At 41.4% G+C, this 7,071-nt stretch overlaps 1 non-coding gene across 1 annotated transcript; it reads left to right on the top strand.

The window, feature by feature from the left end:
• Positions 1–2,886: 2,886 nt before the first annotated feature.
• Positions 2,887–2,993, top strand: LOC114167989 (small nucleolar RNA R71). Its single transcript, XR_003600588.2, has one exon. It is a non-coding gene; the product is annotated as a small nucleolar RNA R71 (small nucleolar RNA).
• Positions 2,994–7,071: the final 4,078 nt, after the last annotated feature.

The following is a 7,071-nucleotide window of genomic DNA, read 5'->3' as shown; positions in this document are numbered from 1 at the left end:
TCTCAAAATTGAGAACAAGGTTAGATTGGATGCATCTATTTAAAACTCTATCCAAACTATCCAAACATGCATCAAATGAGGACCCATACACAGTAAAGTCGTCCATAAACACCTCTATGCATTTTTCAAGAAAATCCTGAAAATGCTAAGCATGCACCGCTGGAATATGCCAGGGGCATTGCATAGGCCAAACGGCATCCTCCTATAGGCAAAAGTGCCAAAGGGGCAGGTGAATGTGGTTTTCTCTTAGTCCTCATGTGCAATGTGAATTTGAAAATAACCAGAAAAACCATCAAGGAAGCAATAGTGGGACTTACCTGCCAAGCACTTAAGCATCTGATCAATAAAAGGCAGGGGGAAATGGTCTTTCCTGGTTTCTTGATTTAGCCTTTTGTAGTCAATGCAAACTCTCCAACTATTTTGCACTCTTGTTGGAATTAGCTCCTCTTTTTCATTCTTGACTACAGTGAGGCCTGTCTTCTTTGGAACAAATAGATGAGGCTGACCCACTGACTATCAGAAATGGGGTAGATGATCCCAGCTTGTAGAAGTTATGTCACCTCCTTCTTTACAACATCTGAGATGACAGGGTTGAGTCGCCTATGTGGCTGTCTCACTGGCTTTGCTCCATCTTCCAACAATATCCTGTGCATGTATGTTGATGGGCTAATACCAGGGATGTCAGCCAATGTCCATCCAATTGCCTTCTTATGCTTTTTGAGAACATGCAACAAGCTCTGCTCTTGTTCAGCAGTGAGGGAGGTGGAAATGATGACAGACAGTTTGTCCTCCTCCTCTAAGTAGACATATTTGAGGTTGTCTGGCAAAGGTTTCAACTCTGGAGTGCTGGATGCTGGCTGAATATCAGGAACCAGAGGGGAGGGAGAAATGGGTTCCACAGCCTGTACTGGAGCATAATAGTCAGATGCATATGTACTTCCTGCAACATGGTTAGTGCAATTTGATTGTATAACATTAAAATCATATGGTACAGCACCCAGTGAGTCAAACTCAGCTGATTCAAATTCAACATCATCCACATCATAATCAGCATCAGAATCAAGAACATCAATGCATGCAAATTTAGACAACTCAGACAAAGATGAATGTTTTAATGCGTGGAAATCAGAATTAAGTCCATCAACAACATCATCAATAATATCCACGTGAAATACAAAGTGATCCTCAGAAGGATGTTTCGTGGCATGCAGAATGTTAAATCGCATAATAATATCATCAAACTCCATGGACAAAGTACCTGCATGGACATCAATTTTGGTTCGTGCAGTTTTCAAAAATGGTCTGCCTAAACTGATTGGTGCAGAACCATGTGAAAATCCCTCTTCCATATCAAGAATGTAAAAATCAGCAGGGAAAATCAATTCACCAACACGAACCAAAACATCATCAACCAAACCTACGAGGTGGGCAACACTTTTATTTGCCAACTGAATCACCACACCCGTAGGTTGCAGGGGTCCAAGAGAAAGAGATTTAAAAATAGATAGAGGCATTACATTTATTGAAGCACCAAGATCAAGCATAGCATTTTCAAATTTATTATTACCTATGATGCAAGGTACACAAAATGTACCTGGGTCCTTGCACTTCTCAGGAATCTGAGGAACAAATTTACCTATCAATGCTGACACATTTCTCCCCATGCTGATCTTTTCGTTTCCCATTAGCCTCCTCTTGTGCGTGCATAGCTCCTTCAAGAACTTTCCATATCTGGGAATCTGTTTAATGGCATCCAACCGAGGTATGTTCACCTCCACCTTCCTGAATGTTTCAAAGATCTCCCTATCAACCTCTTCCATCGTTTTGCTTGGAATGGCTCATGGAGGGAAAGGAAGAGGTATGGAAGGTGCAGCAGTAGAGGTGGAAGGCGTAGAAGTCACACCAGATGTGGAAGGACCAGCTGCATGAGCATCACGCTTTCTTTGATGTGTGGCAGCAGGGTCAACTTCCTTTGAAGGTGTAGTCTCAAGAGTGGGAACTTCAATGTTCTTCCCAAACCTCAACGTGATGGCACTCACGTTTCTCGGGTTCTCCACCGTTTGTGATGGAAGGTTGTCAAAATTTTGAGCCTGTGCCTGGTTTAGCTGAGTGGTCATTTGCCCCATTTGATTTGTCAAACTCTAGATTGAGGCCCTAGTCTCCTGCTGGAATTGCATACTTTGAAGGGTCATCATCCTGACTAACTCCTCCAATGAAGTAGAAGAAGAAGGTGCAGGTGCTGTAGCAGGAGCTGGTGTGGGTACAGGTGGAACAGGAGCAGCTTGTGGTGGATGTGCAACTCTTTGTTGTGGAGGTGGTTGAACATTTTGAAATTGTTGGTTCTACTACTGTTGGTTTCCCTGGTTTCCCCATCCTGGATTATATCTGTTTGTTGACAAATCATGGTTCTATTGTTGATGTTGGGGCCTATTGTTGTTGAAAATATTAGTTGCATAAGCCTGAGGGGTATCCACTGGTGTAGAAGAAGAAGCAGCAACAATAGCAGCAGCAACAGCAGCAGCAACCTGTTGTTGCAATGTTGGGCAAGAGTCTATAAAATGATTAACAGATGTACAAAGGCCACAAACTCTTGCACTTGGAGCTCTTTGATTAGAAGCAAGTTGATTGACTAGTGAGGTAAGAGCATCAATCTTACTTTCCAACTTCTTCGTATACTCGGCTGCCCTTACATCATGGACACCTCTAACAACTATGGCATCACTCCTTGTGCCAAATTGTTGAGAATTTGAAGCCATGTTCTCTATTAGTTGCCTGGCTGTAGCTAAGGTTATGTTACCAAGAGCACCACCACTTGCGGCATCAATCATATTTCGATCCATGTGGTGCAGGCCTTCATAAAACTACTACAGAAGGATATGTTCAGAGATCTGATGGTGTGGGCAGCTTGAACAGAGATTCTTGAACCTCTCCCAGTACTCATAGAGGGTCTCCCCAGGTTGCTGCTTGATGCTAGAAATTTCCTTCCTTATGGTTGTTGTCCTTGAAGCAGGGAAGAACTTGGCAAGGAACAATCTCTTCAGGTCATCCCAGCTCGTGATGGACTTGGGTGCAAGGTAGTACAGTCAGTCTTTCGCATTACCCTCCAACGAATGAGGGAAAGCCTTCAAGTATACAGGGTCCTCCTGGACATCTGCGGGCTTCATGGTGGAACACACGACATGAAACTGCTTCAAGTGTTTGCACGGGTCCTCACCTGCAAGACCATGAAACTTTGGCAACAAGTTGATTAAACTAGTTTTTAGCACATATGGAACTTCCTCCTCAGGGTATTGAATGCATAAAATATCATAAGTGAACTCTGGTGCAGTCAGCTCACTCATGGTTCTCTCATGAGGTGGAGGGGGTTGAGCCATGTTATCAGTATGAAAATCAAAATGCTCAGAATAAACAGTATGCTCAGAATGCAAGGAATGAGGAGTGTTAGGAATATGATAAGAATTAGAAGAGTCAGGAAAAGTCACTGAATATTCAGCATGCAAAGATGGATTCCTAAGATTCCTACGTCCTCTATGGAATGTCCTATCAATCTCAGGGTCAAATGGTTGTAATTCACTTAGGTTTCCCCTAGTCATTCACCAAAAAACATTAATTCTAGTGATATTGGCATAACATAGGGTATAACTACAAGTATACTCAAAAAAACTCCAAATGACTTGAAAATTGGTAGGATTGTCCTTTCAATTCTCAAACAGACCCACACAAAAAATCAGATCAAAACTCAAAGTACAAGTATTTTTAAATTTTTTTCAAAAGTGGAAAAAAATGAAGAAAAATCACAAAAAACATTGCTGAGTTTGCAAACTGGAAAAGCAAGTTCTAACAAGGTAGGAAATGAAATTCCACCCCAAATGCATATAAAATAATAGTGATTCTGATAACCAGAGCAAAAGTTATGGTCCTTTGAAGTTTGACTAAAAATCAGTCCAAATTTTTTTTGAATCTCTCAACTTAGATCATACCAACTGCTCCAGCTATTTTTCCCATCAAGTTCAATGTCTTAGAAGTGGGGGGAAAAATTTTCAAGTCAAAACAAGCACCGTAGCTACCAGAAAAAAATCCATAAGTTAAATACTAGATTCGGACACTATTCATGCACTATTCACTACACTAGAAATGACACTATTCAAGCATGCCGCGACACTATTCACTACACTACACAGAAACATACAGGAATGGAAACAGGCATTGAACTTAACAAAACATTAACATCACAATGAACATATACCAACTCAACCACACTTGAACTACACACACACCAAAACAATGAACACAAACACACTAAAAATTTTACTTTGAACAAAACGATTGGTCCCCGGTAACGACGCCAAATTTGATAGAGGCCGTACCCCACCAAATTAAAACAGAATAAATGCAATATATAAAAGTGAACCAAGTCGTCTCCCAACGACCAACATTTTCATTCAAAGCTTCAATTTCCAGATGAACACAACAAAACAACACAGGGGCGGGTTTGACAAATTTACGGATGCAACACACAATTGAAAACTTAAATGCAGATGTCTAAAATCAATGTAAAAGCAGCGTTGATTCCTTGCTTCAAATGAACATCCACCAATCACGGATTACAACTCAAAATGGTTATATTAATTCTCATGGAACTGGAATTAACTACTAAGCGCAAATTAACTCGAACTCAAGTGCAATTAAGCAAAGCACACATCCATGAATATGCTACAGTTCACTAAGCATGAACACACAATGATTCCACTCTGCAAATTAAGCAAAAATAGAATGGTTTCTTCATTTAAACCCAAACGCAAATTCAGAATTGAGTGATTAACATAACTCCACCGAACAAAACACTAATCTCAAGGTTTCAATCCATTGTTTGCAAAGAATCAACACATAAACTTAGTTCCTCATGGAATCTGAATTAGGGTCCAACATAAATTTTGATTCAAACATCTAAATGAGTGCAAATTGATGCAGAAAACCTAAATTGGTGCAGGAATCGAAAATGTGCAAGGAAAGAAAACGTGCAAGAACGAAAACAGCAACAAAAAATAAGAATACTTCAATATAAATGATACCCAAGGTGTAGAAAACGTGAATACAAGTTCAATGTGCTGTCCAAGACTCATAAAACGTGAAAAACGAATGTAAAACGTGAAAAATTAGCTTGTGCCTCCATGGGTCACTTTCCAAAGCTTAAAAACATCAAAAATGGAGGTTTGAGAGAGTGTAGAAGGAGAGAAAGCGGCTGGTGCATGTTGAATGACCTAAAACTCGTGGTCACCTCACCCCTTGCCACTGGTATTTACAAAACTACCATTATGAGCTACAAAATTACAAAAATGCCACTGTGGGCCTCAAATGATGGTCCATTCACTCTACTGACCTGGAAATGACATGGAAATGATGTGGAAATGATGTGGCGACTCTCTTCAACTGAATATTGATGTCTAAGCTCCAAAATTGCTTCACCCAAATACCTAAAAATAATTAAAAAAATAAAAATTAGGTCAAATAATGTGAAATTAGTCCAAATTCGGAACAGTGGCCCAATAAAGCCCAACAGATGAAAAACACTCTAAAGATGAACAATTAAGCACTGATCAACTGTCTAATGGGTACACAAAGGCTAGTGGAATGGAAGAAAATAATGACTCATCAGCTGCCCTTCGCATACCACACCTTAATCAGGAAATGATACTTCAATGCATGGCATTTACTCTCAAACCCGGCTCCTTCGCCAACAACGTCTACCTCCACCCACCCGCCTCCATGCATGAATTGAAGCTTTGCTCCGAGGACTGCATCCGCATGGAAGAGATGCAAACTCTCCATAAAAAAATTCTGCAACGACTATACACCCTCTGCAACAACTAGGGGTGGCAAATGGGCCAGTCCGGGCCGTTTTGGCCCAGCCCGTATGTGGCCCGTCAAAAAACGGGCCAGGACGGGCTGGCCCGTCAAACAGAAACGGGCCAATAGTCACAACCCGTCCCGTATAGGACGGGCTAACGGGCCGGGCCGGGCTGGCCCGTCTAGTTTTTTTTTTAATTAGTTTTCAAATTTTTTTAATTAGTTTTTAAATTATTATTAAAGTCATATTTAATCAAATAAAATATTATTTTAACTTTTAATTGATTAGTTAATGTTTTTAATTAGATAAGTTAAAATAATTATTAAATTTACATATTAAATTATTCAATTATAACTAATAATTCAAACTTAATTTGTAGGTGTTAATGATTTAAATTACAATACTATTATATATTTATACATTTAAAATATATAATCTAAAAAAATAATCTTTTTAATTATTTTTATTTTATTTTATTTTTTTAAAACGGGCCAACGGGCCAGGACGGGCTGACCCGTACTTTGGCCCGTCAAGTTGACGGGCTGGACGGGACAGGCCAGAACGGGGTGACGGGTTGAAATCTTCAACCCAGCCCGTTCCTTTTAGCACGGGCTGACGGGCTGGCCCGTTGGGCCCAGCCCGTTTTGCCACCCCTAGCAGCAACCCCCCTACACAACCTTCCCGGCCTGACCCTAAACCTAGAGAGCCCCGACAACCCCGCTTCACTAGATACACACCCCTAAATGTCCCTCGATCCTGTCTCCTTGACGAAGCCCTACAAACTGACCTCATACCACCACCACGCAAGTCGACCACTCCCCCAAATGCTGACATGACTAAATATTGTCGCTATCATCGAAACAACGGCCACACCACAAAGGAATGCAAAGCACTCCAAGACAAGATTGAAGAATTGGTTCGTGTTGGCCACTTCTGCCGCTTCATCCATAGAGACGACCACTCTCCATGATTTGATCACCCCTCACGTTCTGACCACCGACGCCCTCCTCGCGATTCTCGCTGCGACAAATGTCCTAGGCAACCCACCAACCGCGACCCTAACCTGCTCGCACCGATATCGCCCCAACTGACCCCCCACTACGCGACACATTAACACCATTTCTGGTGGCTTCGCTAGTGGGGGATCCACCTCATCAGCCAGAAAGAGACATCTCCACCATCTACAATCCATCAACCACATCACCCACTCCCACCACAGACGC

The sequence above is a fragment of the Vigna unguiculata genome, chromosome 2 (genome assembly GCF_037176805.1).
Source record: "Vigna unguiculata cultivar grain cowpea cultivar isolate G323 ecotype 2 chromosome 2, ASM3717680v1, whole genome shotgun sequence".
Lineage (NCBI taxonomy): Eukaryota > Viridiplantae > Streptophyta > Magnoliopsida > Fabales > Fabaceae > Vigna > Vigna unguiculata.
Note: the sequence above shows the minus strand (reverse complement) of the source record. Positions and strands in the feature narration are given on the sequence as shown.